The sequence below is a fragment of the Myotis lucifugus genome, unplaced genomic scaffold (genome assembly GCF_000147115.1).
Source record: "Myotis lucifugus unplaced genomic scaffold, Myoluc2.0 scaffold_223, whole genome shotgun sequence".
Taxonomy (NCBI): Eukaryota; Metazoa; Chordata; class Mammalia; order Chiroptera; family Vespertilionidae; genus Myotis; species Myotis lucifugus.
The window spans coordinates 1925430-1948566 of NW_005871271.1; the positions used below are offsets into that span (position 1 = coordinate 1925430).

General features: G+C 41.7%; 1 pseudogene; it reads left to right on the forward strand.

Moving 5' to 3' along the window:
- Positions 1-552: 552 nt before the first annotated feature.
- The window catches only part of LOC102425056, a 50120-nt pseudogene continuing 27535 nt past the window's right edge, over positions 553-23137 (forward strand).

Consider the following 23137-nt stretch of genomic DNA (forward strand, 5'->3'; position numbering starts at 1 on the left):
GACCTAGACCAAGGGGTTCAAAGGAATGTGCTGCACAACTATTGCCAGATGAGCTATCTGATCAAAATTAACTAAGAGTTCAACCATGAAACTGAAGACTTGGGAACCATATGATCATTAGTAGGGGAGGTATTATGGTATAGGGAATAATCTGTTGGTTCTGGGCCACTGCATGGTGGTGTACAGGTTGGCCCAGCCCAGGGTGCCTGGCTGAGGAGACAGATGAGAGCTGAAATCCAGGCCAAGCACCACTGGCTGAGGAGTACACCCTAGAGCAGGGTGGCCGGAACAAAAGCATGGATGGAGTGTTTGGGTGAACTAATATAAATTCAAAGTAAACATCATTACATAAAAGGGTACGGTCTTTTTTTTTTTAGTCTTATTCATTTCAAACGGGCCGGATCCAGCCCGCGGGCCGTAGTTTGCCCACGGCTGCCCTAGAGTGAAGTGGTATTTTCTGAGAGAAAGAGACACCTTTTCCTAATGTGCTCAAAGGTACCAAATAAACTAGCAGCAGTCCTAGAAGATGTATCCTGATTCCATCAAGGACCAATGGGTCAAACTCAGGTAAGTCAATTCACCTCTCCAGGTTTGTTACCAATAATCTTTCTGGATAGAAGCTACAATTATTAGGTAATTAACTTCTTTGCCATTCAATTTCTTTACTACAAAAGGGAGACTTCAGAGGAGTGAACTCACCTTAGCTCCACTCCAGCCCTGCTTGCCTTCTTGCATGTAACACATGCATATTTCATTCTGCATATGCTTCTTGCCTCAAGCATATACCTGCCACAGGACCTTTGCACTCACTGTTTCCTTTACGCACCACATGACTCCCTTCCTTACTTCATTTAGGCCTCTGCTGGTAAGACAGCTGATTAGAGAGACCTTCCTTCACTGATCATTCTGCTTAATACTTTATCCCCTTATTTATACTTTATTCCTGTACACAGCTTAATTTTATTTATATAACTTCTCACTTCCTAATATTGTATTGTTTGTTTACTATTTGTCTCCCCCGCTGGAACAAAGTCCCAAAGTACATTGTTTCATTTGCTGCTGCACCCTCAGCATCCATTGCCTAAGCACATAGTAGATGTTAAATAAATACTTGTTGAAAGAATGAACTTTTCTCCTCATGTTAGACCTGTCTTCTACAATAGGATGCTTAGGCATTTTGTGGGTTCTTTCGTGTGTAATTTTATTTTCTGGCCTTACCTGGAGGTGAAGGTGAGACTAGTGTTGCTTCAGGATATGTTCTGGTCCCCTTCGTATTGGTGTCACCATTTTCTAGGACATGACTAGAACATAATGTGGCAAATAATAAATGAAGCATTTTGTTTAAAACTGACCAATGTAAAATTTCTACTTTTTGCCCTGTTCATCTTCGCCTGCCAAACTACAAATTCTTCAGATTGCAAACTCATGCTGACCAATGAAAAATGTTTACACTCTACATTAATCATTTGAAAATGAATCTCTTTGTTTTCATTCTAATTTCAGTTAATATTTGGGAAAGAGCCACTCTGTCCCTGTCCCATGTGATTTTCCTTTGCTGGCCCTATTCCTATTTCTCTGAACTCTCTACCACAATCTCCATACCCTCCAGCCCAGTGCTGGGTAGCTCTTTAGGTGGGCAGCATTCAGAAGCTCACCATCTCCCTTCTTTTTTGAAGAAACTAGTCATTCTAATACCTATGGTTTGGGTACTTTTATTAAATATGTGCCTGAGTAGACAAATTATCTCACTTTCTGATTCTCCTAGCTGAAAGTAATTCCCATTTGTGCCCAGGAATAACTTCTAGCTCGGCTTTTAATTTTGACTTTAAGGACTCCCAGATGGTGGGAGATCAAAACAGGAATTAATACCACTGAGACTCACATTACTTATTTTTCCTGTCAGTTACTCCCTGTGAGGTGTGAGTCTCTCATGACTGCCAGGAGCACAGGCCCACCCCTCTCCCCTCAGTATGTGTTCCTTGATACAGTAACGCAGAGAGGTGTGTCTTTCCTGTGAGATTAGCATTCTGTGGAAACGGGATGGTGGTGGATACCTGGTCTAGATGTTTTTAACGTTTTCAGCATATATTCTGAAACATTTACCAGCCCCTAGAAGACTCATAAAATATAGATTCATAGTTGAAATACCCCAAGTGAATATTAAACTCTTCATTGTCAATTCCTCTGTCAATGTTTGGAAAGAAATTTGAGAGAAATATGGAGATAACTTTTATCTCAATAAAACAGTAGCAGTCCTTCTTTTCAGCTATATGAAGGACTTTGTCCCTAAATAGCTAAGATCCACATCAGTTTGAATTGCCTCATGTGAAACAACAGTATGATTTCATTATCTGAGCAAAGCAACTTGGTCTCACTGTGAGAAGCTCATTAATTTGAAGTGGAAAATAACAGCTCAGAAAAGGATGGGTGGGATTTTGTCTTCCTCTTTTCCTGTAAACTAGAGGGAAATGGCTTTTGGCTGAAAGATGGCTTGGCAAAAGGTTTGACTCTTCAAAGGAAAAGCCCTATCAGGAGCAGAGAGCGTATGACAGCCCAGAAAGCAAGGAGCGAGGTAGAAGCCACTCACCTCTATTCATTTGTCTCTCAGCTGCTTACATCACAAGAGGGATTCCATTCGGCTCACCTTTTCCAGGCAAACATTCTCCGAGTGTTCTCTGTAAGAACGTATGGGACATTCGTGACTCACTTCAAATTTCCAGATGCCCATCTGTGTTTTTCTCTCTTTTCCCTTTTACTGTTCCACCCAATTCTAGGTTAATGTTGTTGGGTGGGTGAGAAGAGGCTGGGAGAGAAGTAAAGAAAAAAAAATGATAAGAATTCCTAGCTTTAAGAAAAACCCAGATATAATGAAAGCAAAGTTTAAAAAACTAGTAGATGGTATGTATGCTGCCATCTGCAAAGAGAAGCAAATTGTATGTCAACCCTACTTGCATAAGCAGCTTATTTTTTAGTTTCTTTCTTACATTCTTTTCATCACTCTTTTTCTCCTACATCCAACTTTTTTCTCCTCGATTTTTCTCACCGTTTCATTTTTTCCTCCTCCAACTTCTCCCTTATATTTTTTCTTCCTTATTTCATTTCCTTATTTTGTCCTTCAACGTCTCCTTCCTCCATATTTTTTTCTCCCCTACAGTAGGCAGGAGGTGGGAGAAAGTTCTGGATTCCCTGTCCCACAACCTGTGGTTGAAACCAGCTATGAAGCAAGTCTGGTTTATGTGGTAGCAACAATAAAATATTTTAAAACCTCTTTTAATATCTCCATATTGTACCTTTACATTATAATTTTTTAAATTGCACTGTTATAATATATTTTTTAAAATATTTCCATTGATTTTTAGAGAGAGAGGAAAGGAGAAAGAGAGAGAGAAACAATGTGAGAGCAGAGCATCGATTGGCTGCCTCCTGCATGCCACACTGGCCAGGGCTGTTATAATATTTATTAAAAAGAATATTTAAGAATTTTTGGCTTGTAAAGATTTTAGTACTATTTAAAAATCAAAGCTAAGATGCAAGGTAGCTTCATAATTGTAGGTTTTATTTTACCTCTTTGATTTCTTTATTAGTTTTATCTTTTTATAGTTTTTCAAAATAGTTGGTATAATAGATTATAGCAATATCTATATTATAAAAGTTTTCTTGGCCTTAGTTAGGTAGCTCAGTTGGTGAGAGCATTACCCTAATATGCCAAGAGTTCAGGTTCAGTCTCTCATCAGGGCACATACAAGAAGCAGCCAATGAGTGTGTAAACAAGTGGAACAATAAACCAGTGTTCCTTTTTCTCTCAAATTAACAAATAACAAGGAAAAGTTTTCTTAATTGTAATCATTATGTTGGCTAATTGTTCATTTTCTTTAATGATTCAATGATATCAGTAGTTAAGAGCACATTAAAGAAAAAAGACAGCACGTTCTACTTCATTCTTCCTTTGGAATATTTTATGACTTGTGTTGCAGTGCACTCTTACTGGGGCAGCGCCTCCTTTCGCCCACAGGAATTCCGTCCCGAGTGGGAAGTTCTCCCTCTTTTCCGTGGCAGTCTCTAAGTAGCTCTTTGCCCAGGTCTGTATACAGCCCTCCATATTACTGCCTTCGATGGTGTGACTTGACTGGCTTCAGGGTGCTGGGACAGCTGGTGAAGCAATATTTCTGCGTGTATCTGCGAGGGAGTTTCTGGAAGAGAGCAATATCTGAGTTGGTGAACTGAGTAAAGCAGATGGCCCTTTGCAATGTGTGCTGGCATCATCCAATCTGTTGCTGGCCTGAGGAGAACGTAAAGAAGAAGGCAACTTTGCTCCCTGGTGGACTGGGACATCATCTGCCCTTGGACATCGATGCTCCCTGGTTCTCAGACTGAATTAAGCTACTGGCTGTCCTGGTTCTCCAGCTTGCAGACAGCAGGTGGTGGGACTTCTTGGCTTCCATATTATGTAAACCAATTCTTATAATCAATCAATCTCCCGATATATATGTATTTATCTATACTCTATTCTAATATGAAGTATGTCTCTGAGTATTTCCTTATGTTAGATTCTGTAGGCTCATGAATAATAGCAAAAATGATTTAAAGGGTTTATGTAAAAGGTAATGTGACATCGTGTGATAATCATGGTGACCACATTCTTTCATGTTCTACTTTCATAAAAGTAAAATATGCTGCCTATTGAGAAAGGAAAGTTTTCTGAGAGGACTAAGGCTGAGAGGGGGGCATGCGATAAGGGAAATGGGGAGACTGGTGGAGAAAGATCTGGAAGGTTGGGGAGGGCCGCAGTGTGTAAAGTGTGGGAAAGCAGGCACAGGCTTGCAATGGGGAGGAACGGTGCTGGGAAAGAGGCCAGTCACAGGAAATGATGCAGAGACAAATGGTGCAGAAAGTGCATTAACAGAGTGTAGAAAAGGTTAGAGGAAATAGCACAGGTCTGGTGTTGGCTGCTTCTATTATTCAACAGGTGTTAAAAAAAAAAAGCAAGAATAGAAAATGGGAAAAACCAGGGGACTATTCAAAGGACAATTTGTTGTTTCTAATGAGCTCCCAAGAGGTGAGCTTTAGAAATCTTGGTAGTAAGATGATGATTCCAAGAGGCATGCCGGGAAGAATGGAAGGAGTGGTCAATCTGCAGTCTATTACTTAAGGAGTGTCCAAAAGAAAAGAGGAAGACTGCAGCAGCACTCTGTCACAGTGCCAGTGGGCAGGCCACGGACAGGGCCTGAGAGCTCTTCTTATTACTGAGATGTGACATGGTAGCTGGTGATTTCCTAATTATGCAGTTAAAATAAAATAGAGTTGCCTCAGTTGAGTAAGAGAATGAACAGGTCCAGGGTAAAGAAAACTAAGGAATGTATATTTGAAGAACTATGGTAAGTAGAAGTGGGATAAGCCATTCTTCTGGTACACCTTACCTGGAGGATATAGAGACTGTGGACATATTAAAAAATAAAGTCTCCCTGAATATTCATCCCCAAAGCATCACATATTAATTCACTTCATAAAAAACTGCTTGCTTGAGGACAAAAGCTGCAGTGGAATTGACTTGGGGCTGGGTTTGGAAATGAAGCTTGTCAGTGTTTGCTGATTGCCCAACAGGGGAAATGCTGTAGAAACCATTAGCTGAAAGTGTACTGCATTCAGCTCTCTAGCATAGATCAGCAACCATTTATGTCAGAAGAAATCAAATTGGTCAACCTCTTTAATATCTGTCATTCATACACCTCTTTAATGTCTTGGGTTTTTCATCTGTGAAGAAAGATAATAATAGCACCCACCTCTCTCTCTCTCTCTCTCTCTCTCTCTCTCTCTCACACACACACACACACACACACACACACACACACACACACAGAGTTTTGTGAAGAGTAATTGAGATAATGAATATAAAGCATTTGGCCTAGGCTGAGCCAGGTGGCAGGCATTGGGGAGGGCGGGGAGGGAGTCCCAGGGGCCTAGGGGCCTATGGAATGGCCTGCAGTCTGAGGAAGTGGAGCCCAAGCCTGAAGAGAAGCTGTCCTGGCCCCTTGCCCTTTCTCCTCCCCTTAGCCCAGGCCTGGGCCAGGCTCTGGAGCCCAGGCAACCAGGAGGAGAAGGGAAGAGAAGGAGGGAGGAGGAAGAGGAAGGAGGAGGAGGAGGAGGAGGAGGAGGGAGGAGCCAGGATTAGTCAAAGATGAAAGGGGGGCACAGCACCACTGAGGACCCAAGCTGGAAGCGATCAAAACTTGAGTCAGCGAGATGGAAGAAGAAGATGAGAAGCTAAAGGAGTTACAGAATGAGGAGAGAAGCAGATGAACATAAGTCCACCTCCAGGCACCGCAGGGCCAGGGATCATGGTGTTGGGGGAAGATGGAGAATGTGCCCACTCCATCCATGTTGGAAATGTGGACTGTGCTGCAAGAGCAGACGAGCTGGGTGCACATGTTCTTGGCGGTGGTTCAGGCCCCGAGTTACCATACTCTGTGGCAAATTTAGTGGCCATCCCAAAGGTTTTGCATATATAGGGTTCTCAGACAGTCAGTGAGGACTTGGGGCCTTAGATGAGTCCCTATTTAGAGCAAGACAAATCTAAGTGATCCCCAAATGAACCAACAGACCAGGCATCAGCACCGCAGGCCGGAGTTTCCTGCATGCCCGCCTTGGTGCTAGGACCATAAACTACAACAGTTCCCCTCTCCATTCTACAGTGATTTTTGTTGTTGTTGTTGTTAATCCTCACCTGAAGATATTTTTTTTCATTTATATTTAGAGAGAGTGGGAAGGAGAGGGAGAGACAGAGAGAAACATAGATGTGAGAGAGACACATGGATTGGTTGCCTCCTGCATGTATCCCAACAACGGCCAGGGAACCGAGGTACATGCCCTTGATGGGAATCCAACCTGGGACCCTTCAGTCCACAGGCCAATGCTCTACCCACTGAGCCAAACCAGCTAGGGCCATTCTACAGTGATTTTAACAGCAGTCCCTGGTCAGGTCTGTAGGGGCCCTGGCTAGAGTGACTTCATGGTAGTTCCCTTACTTTAAAAAGTGTGTATTAGGAGAAGAGAAAGGGAAAAAAAAGAGGAGAGAAGGGGGAAATGAATTTAAAAAGAAAAACAGAAGATAACCTTCATGGGGGAAATATATATATACTAGGGGCCCAGTGCACGAATTTGTGCACCTTGAAAGGAACTGTGGGCCGCGAGGCTGCGGTGGGCACAGGGGCAGGTCTCAGCCCATCCTCCATGCCCCCGCCCGGCCCCTCCTGCTGCGGCCCCTGGTCCTCTGTCTGCCAGCAGCCCCACTCCCATTGCCACTACTCCCAGGTGCTGATGGCGCCAGCCCCACTTGCACCCGCTGACGGTGCAGAGCAATTGGGGCTGATGCTAGCAGTGGGTGTGAGCGGGGCAGGCGTTGTCAGAGGGTGCGAGCAGCGGCTGCTGCCCTGATCACCCCTCAGGAGCAGGGGGAGGTAGAGAAGTCCTCAGGGGTGATTGGGGTTGGCAGCCGCTGCTCGCACCCGCTGATGGTGCTGAGCAATTGGGACCAGCTCCGGGCACTGGCAGTGGGTGAGAGTGAGGCCATTGCCAGCAGCAGGTGCGAGAGACGGCTGCTGGCCCCAATCGCCCCTCAGGAGCAGGGGGAGGTGGAAAAGCCCTGAGGGGCGATCAGGGCTGGCAGCCGCCGCTTGCACCCGCTGATGGTATCAAGCAATCGGGGAGCAATCAGGGAGCAATCGGGGAGCAATCGGGGCCAGCGCCAGGTGCCAGCAGTGCGTGCAAGTGGCGGCTCTGGCGCCGGCAGTGGGTGTGAGCCGGGCCAGTGCCGGCAGAAGGTGCAAGCACCAGAGGCTCACTCTGATGATAGCAACCGGCACCCCGCCTTGGTCTGGCATCCTCACTTACCTGCTCTACCATCCGGCCGCAGCCTACGCCCATCAGGTTTCACGCTCTGCTCCCTGCTGCTGATGCCCACCATATTCCGTGTGCACCTTCTGGTGGTTGGTGGTCAACGCACATCATAGCAACCGGTTGTTCGGTTGTTCCGCCATTCAGTCTATTTGCATATTAGGGTTTTATACACACACACACACACACACACACACACACGCACGCACACTGTGGAAAGGGGGAGGTTCCCATAACTGCCGAGGGGGCCCTGCTTTGGAGAGTAGGGAAAGGCCCAGGGTGTGGGGCAGTGTGCTTCTCCTTCACTCTGGGGATTCCCATGGACTCACTCAGCTGTGCAAACTGCTGCCCCTACCTCCCTGTACCTCACCCCATTGGGGGCTGCTCAAGGGTTCGTGGGCATGATTGGTAGGAGGGTTTTTTTGTTTGTTTTTTATTAAATTGTATCCAGGGCGCTGGAAGGACACCAAACTGTTCTTGTTACCTTCCCTCCACCTTCTCCCACTTTCTCAGTACCCTCCTGCCTGCTCCTGTCCAGCCAGGTCCACCACCCTCCCATCCACCCTTTTTTTCTGGCTCCCTGCTCCTCCTCTACTTTGTTTCCTTTTGGTTTCTTCTTCTGTTTTGAGTGTCTTTGCAGATTTTTGTAGCTGGAAGATCTCCATTCTGCTCCCAGCAGCTCCAGTGTAAATTCCTCTTCCCCCTGGGGAAATCACTACCTTGTTTTGGGGAAATTGTTTTCTTGTTTTGTGTTTTGTTTCTTTTGCTTTTTCTCCCTTTTATTTAGAGGGAATGGGAGGAAGTGGGCACAGGGAGGTGAAAGGTGGATTTTGCTTTTTTTTTTTTTTTTAGCTCATTTCCATGGGGTGGGAGTTTATTTTTTAATATGTGTCATGAATAAAGTTGTTTTTGAAAAAAAGAAAACAAAAACAAAAACATTTGGCATATAGTAGGACCTAGATATGTGTTAGATCCTCAGCCTACAGGGACTGTTTTGGCAACTTACCATTGAATCTTCAATGCTTAGCACAGTGCCTGGCAAACAATAAGCATTCAACCTACACTTATGGAATGGAGGAGTGAATGAATCAATCTTTACAGCCATCACCACAGCTCAGAACCTTAACATTTATTTTAGGTTGTGGCAGCAGCCTCTTTGACTCCAAGTTTGCTTCTTTCTAATTCAGCAATTTTTAACCTTTTTCATCTCATGGCACACATAAACTAGTTACTAAAATTCTGTGGCACATAAAAATATATATTCTATTTTTGGTTGATCTGATTAAAAATAGGTATGATTTTGATCCATTCACATCAAATGGCTATTGTTGTGTTGGCTGCTTTCATTTTTTTATTTGACAATCTAAGGGAAAGCGGTCAGTGCCCCTGACTAAATAGTCAGGTATTGCATGTTTTAAACATTCTTGTGGCACATAGTGTGCCACCACACACTGGTTGAAAATTGCTGCCTTAACGTAGTCTACAAAACACCACCAGAGTTTTCTAAAACACACTTCTGGTCATGTCATTTTTTGACAAATTCTCCCCATCCGCACTCCAGATAAAACCCAATCTTCTTAGCATGGCCTAGAAGGCCCTTCATCCTTGGCCTATTTTTACTTCTCTTTTCAGAAAAATCCATTAAGAGTTTGGCCCTCCTTTAACACATGATAATCCGTCTCCCTCAAGGTATATTGATTAGAAATTTAATGCTGCTGCCTGTAACACATACCTAATTACATTGGCTTAAATGAATTGTTTCTCACATCATGAAAAATCTGGAAGTGGGCAGTATAGAACTTGCTGAGCTGTCAGGCTTTAACAGAGCCAGGTTTTTCTAGACTGCCACTCACTGCCAGAACTGCTACCATCTACATCAAGCATGTCAAACTCGCGTCCTGCGGGCCGCATGAGGCCCACAATGAATATTTTTGTGGCCCAGCCAATATAATGGTATGTAAGAAATGTTTTAATTAAAATTCCATAATTTAATTTTTACAATATCCTGTTATATATAATTATTAATAATGAACTACAACGTTCGCTAATGACTGATTACTGTAATCGTGTTGCATTCATTTCCCTTATGTGCCTTACGTGCAGGTGCACCATTTCTCTCCACTAATAGTAGCAGAGAATATTTTAGCAGCTGATTGACACATCATTAGTCTTGTGCTGACTTGTTTGGTGTGCGCAACAGGAAATATTTCGCTTTTGGAGAACAAGAAAAATAGGTTTATTTGTGTTACGCTTATTAATTTGTGCAGTTATTCAGTGTCTGATAAGTTAACATTCAAGAAAAAGTATTAATTTTTATTTAAATGTTCTATTATTTTATGCTAACGATTACTCATTTATTTCAGCCCTTTGTATTCAGCATGTCTCTATTGAAATAAACCTACGTTTCTATGAAAATTGAAGCTTTTGTATTTTTTGCGGCCCACATAAACTTAACCTTGTTTATTTGGCCCGTGTTAGCCTTTGAGTTTGACATGCTTGCTCTACATCCACAGTGTAGCTATTAGGGCTAAGAACTGGGACCACCCCTGTTAACTGTTTGTTAAAAAACAGGCAAATTGAGAACCAACACTGAGTGTGGAGGTGCCTAACTAAGCCTGGCTTAGCTGTTGGTTCTAGAAAACTTTGCCCAGGAGGACACTTGAACCGGTAAGTAACTTCTCTGCTGCTTCAGGAAATCTCTGCACACAGTGTGGCTGAAGCACCTGTCTGCTTACTCGAGCAAATGGCTCCCTTAAAACAATAGCTTATTTATCAAGAATCACAGCTAATACCCCGCCAAGGTGGCGTTCTCCCTCCTGCATGAGTTCTAGTGAACTGAGCATTTGTTCATTAAAGGTCATCTGGTGCAATTTGGGGAGTTTCAATGCTATCCTTAGCTGTGGCTTCTGTCCTCTACTTGTAGGTCACGTATCTATTCCAGGCTTAATGAAATGGGGAAGGATGAAGGGCAAAAAGTCCACGCCAACTAAACCTGACCTTTTTAAACAATTCATACTGTTGAAAAAGAGGACTCTAACACCACTCCGCTGTTAGGAAAACCAAAATAGCTTACTTCCCTGTTCCATACTATGATACTCAGAGTGGGATGAGACCTCTTAAATCAGGACTCTGAATCCTATCTTGATATTCTTCCAATGCCTACCATGGGGACTTGCACTACATCCACATTCAGAAAAGATTGTTGAATGACAGAACATGTGGATGGAGTGAAATACTTTCAATGTTGAGATGTTCCAATTGTAATTATCAAAAATAACCACTGATTCCCCAATATTTGCAGCACTATAAAAACATACATCCTACTAGTAGCTATCTCTCCCTAGGATGGCCTCAGCACATTTGTAAGGACTAGGACAAGTGAGAGAACTAGCTCCATCGGAAGAACTTTGACTTCTTGAGTCTTCATGCACAAAAAGAAACCTTTTTCCAATTTCAAATCTAACATGCTGCCCTAGCCAGTTTGGCACAGTGGATGGAGCGTCAGCCTGCAGACTGAAGGGTCCCAGTTCTATTCCGGTCAAGGGCACATGCCCGGGTTGTTGGCTTGATTCCCAGTAGGGGGCATGCAGGAAGCAACCAATCAATGATTCTCTCTCATCATTGATATTTTTCTCTCTCTCTCCCTCTTCCTTCCTCTCTGAAATCCTATCTAATAAAGACAGAATATGCAAATTAACCATCACTTCATGACAAAGCTGGTGGTGCCCACAGACAATAAGGAGGGAATATGCAAATTGATGCAACAAAGATGGTGGCGGCCGGGGTGGGGCAGGGCAGGACACTTACTATGGGGGGCAAGGCGGCGGGTGGAGGGAGCTACAGAAGGGCGCAGGGCCAGAGCGAAGGCGGAAGGTGGCTCTGGCCTGGAGCGAAGGCCCGGGTCCCGAGTGCCAGAGGGAAGCCGGTGCCGGCAGCCAGGGGAAGGAAGGCTTATTCTTGCATGAATCTTCATGCATTGGGCCTCTAGGAAATAATAAAAATATATTTTTTTAAAAATCTAATGTGCTTAAAGCAGAAGTTTACACATTGTACAATGAAGCTCTCACTGCCTCCTATCAACAAGCCTCTCCACCACATTCCTACCAGAGAACAGTTAATCCTTCAGTTTTATCCTTTCAGGTAATTTTCAATGCATTTAGAAACATATGTACACATACAAACAAACCTAAAATATTATTAATGTGATATATATATATATATATATATATATATATATATATCACATCACATTTTCCACAAATTTTTTTCTTTTTATTATTCTTAGAGCACTTTCCATGTTAGCAACTATAGTTCAAATAATTCTTTTTAATCACTGCAAAGCTTCTATTCTATGAATGCACCCTAACCTGAACTCAATCAGCTACCTGAGCTGTTTCTTCTCCCCTCCTTTTTTCTTCCTTTCCTTTATTCCCTTTTCCTATACAAATAATCCTATAATAAACTTCTCTGTATCTAAGATTAGTTTCCAGTAATTTTTTTCAATGTTTGTCAATGTGATAGGTGAAATGTAGTATCTTCCTGTTTATCTTATTTGTACTAGTATTTCTTAATATTAATGAGGTAGAGCATATTTTAGTCTATTGGCCATTGATATTTCTTTTGTGAATTGCTTAGATAGATCTGTGCTGTCCAATATGACAGTCATTAGCCAAATGTGGCTATGGGACACTTGAAATGTGGCTACCCTGAATTGAGATAATGTTAGCATAAAACAAGCGATTTCAAAGACAGTCTAAGAAAAAGGAGTAAGACATCTCATTAATATTTTCATATTGATTACATGTTCAAATAATAATATTATAGATATGCTGTTTTAAATAATTTTAATATGGCTACTGAAATTTTTGAAATTATGTAGATAGCTCACCTGATATTTCTGTTGCACAGAGATGGCTTAGATGCTTCTTTTAGTAGGGTTATCTTTTTCTTATTGATTTATAGGAAATATTGATATATTGTTAGTTCATATCCTTTGACTAATACATTTGTAGCAAATATTTCTTCTCAGTCTGTAACTTATTTTTTAACTTGAATTATGGAGGTTTTTTTGTACAAAAATTGTAAGTTTTTAAGAATCTGTCCATTGCTTCCTCTATCCCTTCTGGGTTTTATGTCTTGCTAAAGAAGTCTTTCACCATGCCAAGATTACAAAAATAACTTCCTATGTTTCTCTAAAGTCATATATTTCATTAATGTTTACCTCTTTAAGGCACCTGGAATTATTCTTTTTTGTCTGATGTGACATGGGAATTTTTTAAACTTTTTATTAAATCATAGGATAGTTAAATTGTACCACTCCCCCCTCCCCCTGCTGATGTGAATTGCCTCCTTTCTCATGTACTATACTTCTGTTACAAATGAAACATTTTGAATATTTTTTCTGTCTCATTAATATATTTGACTAGAGGCCTGGTGCACGAAATTCATGCACTGGGGGGGGAGGTGTCAATCAGCCCAGCCTGCACACTCTCCAATCTGGGACCCCTTGGGAGATGTCCGACTGTTGGTTTAGGCCCGATCCCTCTCACAATCCGGGACTGCTGGCTCCCAAACGCTTGCCTGCCTGCCTGACTGATTGACCCTAACCACTTCGGCCTGCCAGCCTGATAACTCCCTAACCACTCCCCTGCCAGCCTGATAGACACCTAACTGCTCCCCTGCCAGCCGATTGCCCCCACCTGCCCTCCCCTGCAGGCCTAGTCACCCCTAACTGCCCTCCCCTGCTGGCTGGGTTACACCTAACTGCCCTCCCCTGCTGGCCTGGTTCCCCCCAACTGCCCTCCCTCCCCTGCAGGCCTGCTCACTCCTAACTGCCCTCTCCTGTTGGCCTGATTTCCCACAACTGCCCTCCCCTGCTTGCCATCTTGTGGCTGTGGGCGCTGCCATCTTTGAGGGCATGGGCAGTCAATTAGCATATTCTCCCCTTATTGGCTGTGGGCGCTACCATCTTTGAGGGTGGGACAGTCAATTAGCATATTCCCTCCTTATTGGCTGTGGGTACTGCCATCTTTGCAATGGTGTGAGTGTCAATTAGCATATTCCCTCTTTATTAGATAGGGTTATTCCTGCACCACAATCTCACTACTTCATTTACCAATGTTTCATAGGATATTTCTATACTAGTATACACAAGACCAAACTTTTTCAAAAATTCATTTATGGGCATTCTTTTCCAATAAACTTCAGAATCAGCTTGCCAATGTTTATTGAGTATACTTTGAGAAAGAACCAACACCTTTGCAACATTAAATATGTCTATAAAGGAACAAATTATAACTCTTCATTTATTCATGTCTTTTAAAATGTGAATCAGTAAAGTTTTACACATCTCTTAATGTATGCCTTGCTCATTATGCATTAGGCTTTTCCTTAATTTTTTATTGTTCTTGTTGCCATTGTAAATCAATGGCTTCTGTACTATATTTTATAATTATGTTGATTTTAGATCCAACCAACTTAACTGAATCTTCTTTGGTTCTGTTAGTGTTATTTTTGTTTGTGTTTTGTTTTTTTTTGTTTGTTTTACTTGATTCTCTTTGCCTTTCTAGATACACAATTATATGATATGCTAGATTACGCTTATGCTAACTCATGAGAGTCAGTTGTTAAGTTTTCAGGAATTTTGAGGGCTGATTATTAAACATAGCCATTATTAAAAATTAAATTATAGAAGTTTAAATTAAATATATTATATTAAAACCAAAGATAATAAATGCTCAAAACTCATTTTGTTTTATTTATTTTACCTATCTATGCTTTAAAGTGATATATTTCTAATGTTTCTGTACAATAAAATTTTTTTATAATAGTGTGCCCTAGCTGGTTTGGCTCAGTAGATAGAGTGTTGGCCTGCAGACTAAAGGGTCCCGGGTTCAATTCCGGTCAAGGGCACATGCCTGGGTTGAGGGCTTGATTCTCAGTGAGGGGCATGCAGGAGGCAGCCAATCAATAATTCATTCTCATCATTGATGTTTCTCTCTCTCTCTCTCTCTCTCTCTCTCTCTCTCTCCCTTCCTCTCTGAAATTATATATATATATATATATATCTTTAATTTAATAAAAAGTAGCTCACATCATGCACCAACAACTATAGTTAGGACAAGTTATTTCACTTTTCTCTGACTCATTAATATAACCAAGATATCAGCCAAGCCGAAACCGGTTTGGCTCAGTGGATAGAGCGTCGGCCTGCGGACTGAAGGGTCCCAGGTTCGATTCCGGTCAAGGGCATGTACCTGGGTTGCGGGCACACCCCCAGTGGGAGATGTGCAGGAGGCAGCTGATCGATGTTTCTCTGTCATCGATGTTTCTAACTCTCTATCTCTCTCCCTTCCTCTCTGTAAAAAAAAAATCAATAAAATATATTAAAAAAAAAAAAAAGATATCAGCCAATATTCATGTGGGGAACTATACTCAGAAAAACTGGTTTCACATATATCATCACACCACTGGTTTTAAAGCATATAACTATTGAAAGTCTCTCTTCCTTCCAAAAGTTACATCTCATTTCATTTTTGCATCTACTGCATTGATTAGGACTCTAGAAAAATATGGAATATCAGTAATGTTATGTGGCATTCTTGATTTGATCCTTATTTTACTATTTCTAATTTATCATTAAGAATGATGTTTGCCCTGGGTTTCTGGTAGCTACTAGTTAGAATTCTGAAATTTTATTTGAATACTTTCCTTCATACTAGTAGGAAACTTATGCAGCTTGTTCTTAGTTAAATTTCCTATTTAAAAAATTTCTTCAATTTTCTACAAATCTCTATTTTCTTTCCAAAATTTTATGACCATATGGATTCCAGAGTCCTTGCAACATTTGGCACAATCCTACAGTTAGGCAAAACACCTTTTTATGGCTCCTTGAAAAACTTGGCTACTCTCATTGTCTCTACCTCCTAGTCTGTCATTTTTCTTTGTCCACTCCACATATGCTTTTGTCCTCACCACCCCCCCAACCCTGCACCTCTGAAACCACTTCTGACAAAGTCACTAGGAACTCCATTTTTCCAAACTCTATGGCCAGTTCCCTGTCCTCATCTCAGCATCACTGTTGTTGTTGTTATTATACACGTGACGATCTCTCCTTGAATCCTTTTTGCTTCTTGGCATCTAGGACACCATGCTCTTCTGGTCTTGTTTTCATCTCATTAACCACTACTTTTTGTTTTTCTTTACTTGCATTTCTTCCTCATTTTGTCCTCTAAATGTAGAGGGCCCTAGCATGCTCAGCGCTCTGTCCTCAGCCCTTGTTTGTATCTACTTCCATGGCTCTGAGTACAACATATTTGCTGCTGATCCCCACACTTATATCTTTGCTGTACTCCCGTCTAGAGTATTCAAATGCTTGCTCTTATATCCTCTTGGATATTTCAAAGGCATTTCAACCCTAATAATGCTAAAACTTACTCAATTCTTAGCCCCTTCCCCAAATCCATTTCTTTTGTAGTCATTCCTTTCACAGTCAGTGGCACTGTTAGTTGTTTACATCACAACCTAAACTTATGGTGCATCCTTTTACTTTCACTTCCACAGCAACCCATCACTAAATACTGGCGTGTGTGTGTGTGTGTGTGTGTGTGTGTGTGTGTGTGTGTGTGTTTTCCTCTTTTTAAAATACATCCCAAATCCAACCTCGGCTCACCATTAAGATTACTTCACATCCTGGTCCAATCCTCACTTTCATCTCTTCTCTGGACTGCTACAATAGCCTCTTATTTGTCTCTACTATCATTCTTTTTCCTTCCACAGCAATGAATATATGTAAAATTGGGATATAACATTATATCAGTTTCAGGTATGCAACATAATTTGATATTTATGTATATTGCAAAATGATCACCACACTAAGTCTAGTTATCATCCGTCATCGCATATAGTTCCAAAAACTCCTCTAGTGTCATTCCATTATATAAGAAAATCCAAACTCCTTGATTGCCTTCTAGGTCTTCCATCTACCCCTCTGGTCTCATCTTGCATCACTTTCTGCCTTACTCCTTGTGCTTTCTCTACACTAGAGTTCCTACTGTCCTTAAATATACTGAGCTTCTTCCTGACTCCAGATTTTATACTTGCTGGTTTCTCTGCATGGAATACTCTTCCTTAAGAGTTTTGTATATCTGACCCCTTCTCATCATTCTGGCCTCTCCTCAGAGAGCTTTCTCCTAAGCACCTTATCCAAATAACTACTGTCTATCACAACTTGCCTTACTTCCTCATGGCACTTGGAAGTACCTGAAATTACAGTATTTATTTATTTAACATGTTTAATTTCTGACTTTTTCTCACTGGAATATAAGCTCCATAAAAATAAGGAACTCATTTGCCTTACACACTGGTATGTTTCCAGCTCCTAGAACAGTGCCTGGTATCTAGGAGGGCTCAATGTATGCTGAAAAGAGGAAGGAGTAAAGAAATAAATGACTTGCTTGATTATAAATGGTAGATAACTTAAATAGGCTGAAGTAAGTAAAACAATATATAGGCTCAACAAGGAAACAGTGATCCTAAACAGCACACTAGATCAGATTGAATTAATTGACATTTACAGAACATTTCATCCTATAGCTACAGAATATACATTCTCATGTGTAAACAGGTCATTCTCAAAGATAGACCACATGTTAGGACAAAAACTAAGTTTCTACAAATTCAAGAAGATTGAAAACATATCAAGCATCTTCTTGGATCACAATGACATGAAACTAGAAATCAACTACAGTAAAAACACTTGAAAACATGATTAAAGTATGTGGAGGCTAAATAGCATGTTATTAAACAAAGAATGGGTTACCAATGAGATCAAGGAAGAAATATAAAACTTCCTGAACACAGGATGGTGGCATAAGTAAATGCTGGTACTCGCATCCTCCCACAATCACATCAAAATTGAAACTAAAATACAGAACAACCATCATTCAGAAATACCTGAAATCTGCCTGAATGGAAATTCTACAACTAAAGATTTAAAGGAGAAAGCCCATTGAGACTGATAGGAGGGGAACAGGTGCGGAATGGGCTGGTCTGACACATGTGGCATGTTTTTAATCAGGAGCGATATTTTGGCTGAGGAGGCCTTCTGTTATGAGCAAGAGGTCCCAGCTCCACACCAGAACTATCATCCCAGGGTTCCATGTCTGGGAAGAGAAGTGCCTGTAATTTTGAGCTGTAAAAACCAATGGGAATTGTGGCTGAGTGACAGAGGCAGCTGGAGTTCCAGGCAGTTCCTATTAAAGGGCCAGCAAATGGACTTATCTGGACTCACTCATTCCCTTTGAGCTCCAGCACCGGGGCATCAGCTTGAAATGATCTAGGGATTTACGAGGAGGAACTAAATTATCTGGCATCAGGGCAAGAACTCCAGAGCAGCTTTCTTCCAGACAAAAGTGTTGGAGTCTCTCCCCACAAAGAGCTGACTGGCAGGTGCCATATCTGAGTCTCCATCAACCTCCCCTACACTGTTCCCCCTCCCTGCTGATTCCCTGAAACTCTGCACCATCCAATTTGAGGCCCCAACCAAGCTGTTTGCAGTGTCTTTTTCATATGCATGGCTTATCTTGGATCAGGCTTCAGACATTTCTAAAATCTCTCAAAGAAGCAGCAGCTGGACTCAGTATGCCCCACACTAGCAGCAGCTTGATAAGCTTCCCAGCTTGGACTCTCCTGGGTACCTGTAAGCCCATCACTAGTAGCAGCCATCTGCAGATCACTTTGTAGCTCATGCCAGGTGGCCCAAAGCAGGGAACAGGCACTGAATGACTTTGCACCTCCCAGGAGGCACCAGAGCCAGTGCACCCAGTGGACAGCTTCAGACCACACCAGATTATAACTACCACACCCATGAGCAACACACTCAAGGAACAGACTTGGTGAGCAACAAAGCCCCACATAAGCAAGGCCTGCTCCATAGGGGTGTCTCCTGTACAGCAGCTCTTCCCCTGAAGTGGCGGCTGGTCATCACAGCTAATTGGCCCGGGAGTCAGTTCCTCATAGTGATGCTAATAGCAATCAAGGCTCAATTACAACAGGACAGTGCACAAAGTCCACACAGGGGTGTACCTAGAGTGCCCAGCTCAGGTGACTTGGGAGGCTGAAACTAGTGGGCCCTACAGGACACCTACTACATAAGGCCACTCTACCAATTCCAGGAGGCACAGCAGCTCTAGCTAATACTAATACATAGAAACATACACAGCGATGCAGCCAAAATGCAGAGAAAAATAAAACATGTCACAAATAAAAGAACAGAAGAAATCGCCAGAAAAGAAACTAAATGAAATGGAGGCAAGTAAACTACTCAATAAAGAGTTCAAAACAATAGTTATAAGGATGCTCAAGGAACTGAATGAGAGCTTCAAAGAACAGTGAGAATTTCAAGGAAATTAGTAAGAACATCAAAGACATGAAAAAGGAGCAGTCAGAAATGAAGGATACAGGAAATCAACAGCAGAGTAGAGGATGCTGAGAATCAAATCAGTGATTTGGAATATGAGGAAGCAAAAAATACCAGAAGAACAAAAACATCAGAAGAGCAAACACACACACACACACACAACAAATCTAAATGTATGAAGATAGTGAAGGGACAACTTCAAGCATACCAACATTCACAACATGGAGGTTTCAGAAGTAGAAGAGAGGAAACAAGAAATTGAAAACCTGTTTGAATAAATAATAACAGAAAAATTCCCCTACCTGGAGAAAGAAATAGACCTACAAGTCCAGGAAATGAAGAGAGTCCCAAACAAAATAAACCCAAAGAGACCCATACCAAGACACATCATAATTAAAATGTCAAAGGTTAAAGACAAAGAGAATCTTAAAAGCAGCAAGAGAAAAGTAGTTAGTTACCTAAAGGGAGCACCCATATGATTGTCAGCTGATTTCTCAACAGAAACTTTGCAGGCTAGAAGGGAGTGTCCAGAAATATTCAAAGTGATGAAAAGCAAGGACCTACAACCAAGATGACTCTACCCAGCAAACCTATTATTTAGAAGTGAAGGTCAGATAAAGATCTTCCAAGACTAGAAAAGCTAATGAGTTCATCACCACCAGACCAGTATTACGTGAAATGTTGAAGGGTCTTCTTTAATAAGAAGGAAGAGAAGAAAGAAGAAAGAAGGAAGAAGAAAGGAGAAAGAAGAAAGAAGAAAGGAGAAGGAGAAGAGGCAAAAATATGAACAATACAATGGCAATAAATACATATCGATCAACAATTGAAGCTAAAAATAAAAATAAATGAACAGGGAATCTAATGAACAAAATAAATTGATGAATAAAATAGAACCAGAGGCATGGAAACATGGAACAGACTGACGAATTTCAGAGGGAAGGGGGTTGGATTAACCAAAGAACTTAAATGCATATATACATTACCTATGGACATGAACAACAGGGTTGTATAGGCCTGGGGCCAAGTTGGATCAGGGTAGGGAGGGCAATGGAGGGGGAAAAGGTATGGAGTGTGGGGAACATCTGTAATATTCTCATCAATAAAGATTTAAAAAATAACTTCCTAGAAACAAATGAAAATGAACACACAACAACCCCAAACCTATTGGACACAGCAAAAGCAGTCTTGAGAGAGAAGTTCACAGCCCTACAAGCCTACTTCAAAAAACGAGAAAATTGTCTAATAAACTATTTAACACTATAACTTAAAAAATTAGAAATAGAACAAGAAAAGCCTAGTGTAAGTAGAAGGAATAAAGATCAGAGAAAAAAATAAATGACATAGAGACTAAAAAAATACAAAAGATCAATGAAACTAAGAGCTTGTTCTTTGAAAAAAAATAAACAAAATTGATGAACCTTTAGCCAGATTCATCAAGAAATGAAGAGAGAGGACCCAAATAAACATAATCAGAAATGAAAGAGGTGAAGTAACAACTGACCCCAGAGAAACACAAAAGATTGTAAGAAAATACTATGAACAGCTATATTCCAACAAACTGGACAAACTGGAAGAAATGGACATGTTCCTAGAAAAATACCATCTTCCAAAACTGAATCAGGAAATCCAAAAACTTTAAGAAACCACAAAGGATGGTCTGAAATTAAAACTCTTTAACTAAAAGCAGTTTATGATGGGTAGTCATGTCCTAGACTAGAAACTTCCCTGACAAAGGTCAATCTTTACCTTAACTGAGCCGTTCTATTGTCTTTTTGCATCTGTGATAACATAATGTTGGAATGTCAAAGTAATTTTCCTTTTTCCGGACCTCTCAAAGCACAGGCACCACTGTGCAAAGACCACAAATCTCATTGTTAGAGTTAATTGTTGACTGTTAACTATCCTGCACCACCTAAGTAAAAGTGTGTGTCTATCATTTTACTTTTTATCCAATCCCAGAGGTTTCCACCCCATCACCATCCTGCCCCCATTTTGCTTTTTCCCACCTCCCTAATCTCACCAATGGATTTCATGTAACCCACTTAAATCTCCTCTTTTGAATGTAATGTACAAAACCAGGTGCAAAACTGCCGTTCTATCGAACATTATCTCAATCAGTTGGGGTTTTGCTTCCTGGCAATTGTTGACAGTTTGGCTCAAATAATCTCACAAAAATTCTTCACAGTTTGAATGTTTTCTTATGTTAATACTAGTGGACCAGTGCACGAATTCATGTACATTAAAAGGAAATTAATTAGAAGCAATATTTTAATATCTCTATTTGCCCTTTCTCTATAATTTGTTGATCATCATCAAATTCATGATCAACAATGACATGGAAACACATGAGTGCGATTGGCGCCAGCGAGAGCTTTACATGCATCGTGCATGCACAAGTCAACTTAGCCTTTTATATAGAGAGAGTAAACTTGCTTAATTAAACCTGCTTTCTGATTTAGCTAAACTTTTCCAGCCCAGTGAAGCACCCCAACTTCTTTTTCAGGTAATTGTCAGCAACACAGCAGTAAATATCACCATGAAGCAGATAATTATTATAGATCATGCAGGAAGAACAAAGGGTAAAATATTTAACTGCAGCAGTGTTTGACTATATTCTGTGCAGTGAGAAAACCTGAAGTCATTTTCAAGGTCCACCATTTCTTACTTCTTTTCAGTCGAGTCAAGTTTCTAAGCTTTCTAAATCCCCATTTTCTGACTAATGAAAAGAAAATAGGATTCCACCCACTCTCCTATCTACCTACTCCAGGACTTCTGTGAGGATCAAATGAGATGAGGCACGGGAAAACACTTCACAGACATTTAGTTAAAGTGTAAAATATTTCCACCTGGCTATAAAGCAAGTTGTGTTCCTGGGCTGAAGAAACTGCAAGGAGGCTAGTCTCTAGGGCAGTGGTTCTCAACCTTGGCTGCACATTAGAATCACCTGGGAATCTTTTTAAAATCCTGATTTCTGGGCCTGGGTCATCACAAGAATGAGGCCCAGAAATCAGGATTTTAAAAAGATTTTCAGGTGATTCTAATGTGCAGCCAAGGTTGAGTACCACTGCTCTAGCGAGAGGAAGCTGGGCATTGCTACGTGACGTCATTACGTGGATGTACACTTAGCATATTAGCCTTTTATATATATAGATACCTTTTGATTCTTCAAGTACTTGAATCTATATATTCTATTTTTTTATATTATATATTTTACTTCCACAAAGGTATGTACCTCATAACAGATTGTTATTTTTGTTTTAAACAATTATCTATACTAATAAAAGCCTAGGTGGTGTCTCACCCTCGTGTCATCACAAGATGGCCTCCCCATGTTGTCACAAGATGGCTGCCCCCACATTGTCACAAGATAGCCACCACAAGATGGCCGGCAAGGGAGGGCAGTTGGGGGCGAACAGGCCAGCAGGGGAGGGCAGTTGGGGGCGAACAGGCCAGCAGGGGAGGGCAGTTGGGGGCGACCGGGGTGGCAGGGGAGGGCAGTTGGTTGGCGACTGGACCTGCAGGGGAGGGCAGTTAGGGGCAACCAGGCCTACAGGGGAGGGCAGTTAGGAGTGACCAGGTCTGCAGGGGAGGGCAGTGGGGGTGAATAGGCCTGCAGGGGAGGGCAGTCAGGGGTGACCGGACCAGCAGGGGAGGGCAGTTAGGGCAACCTGGCCGGCAGGGGAGGGCAGTTGGGGGGTGATCAGCCTGGCAGGCAGAAGAGGTTAGAGGCAATCAGGCAGGCAGGCAGGCAAGCAGTTAGGAGCCAGCAGTCTCGGATTGTGAGAGGGATGTTCGACTGCCGGGATCGTGCCTAAACCAGCAGTCGGA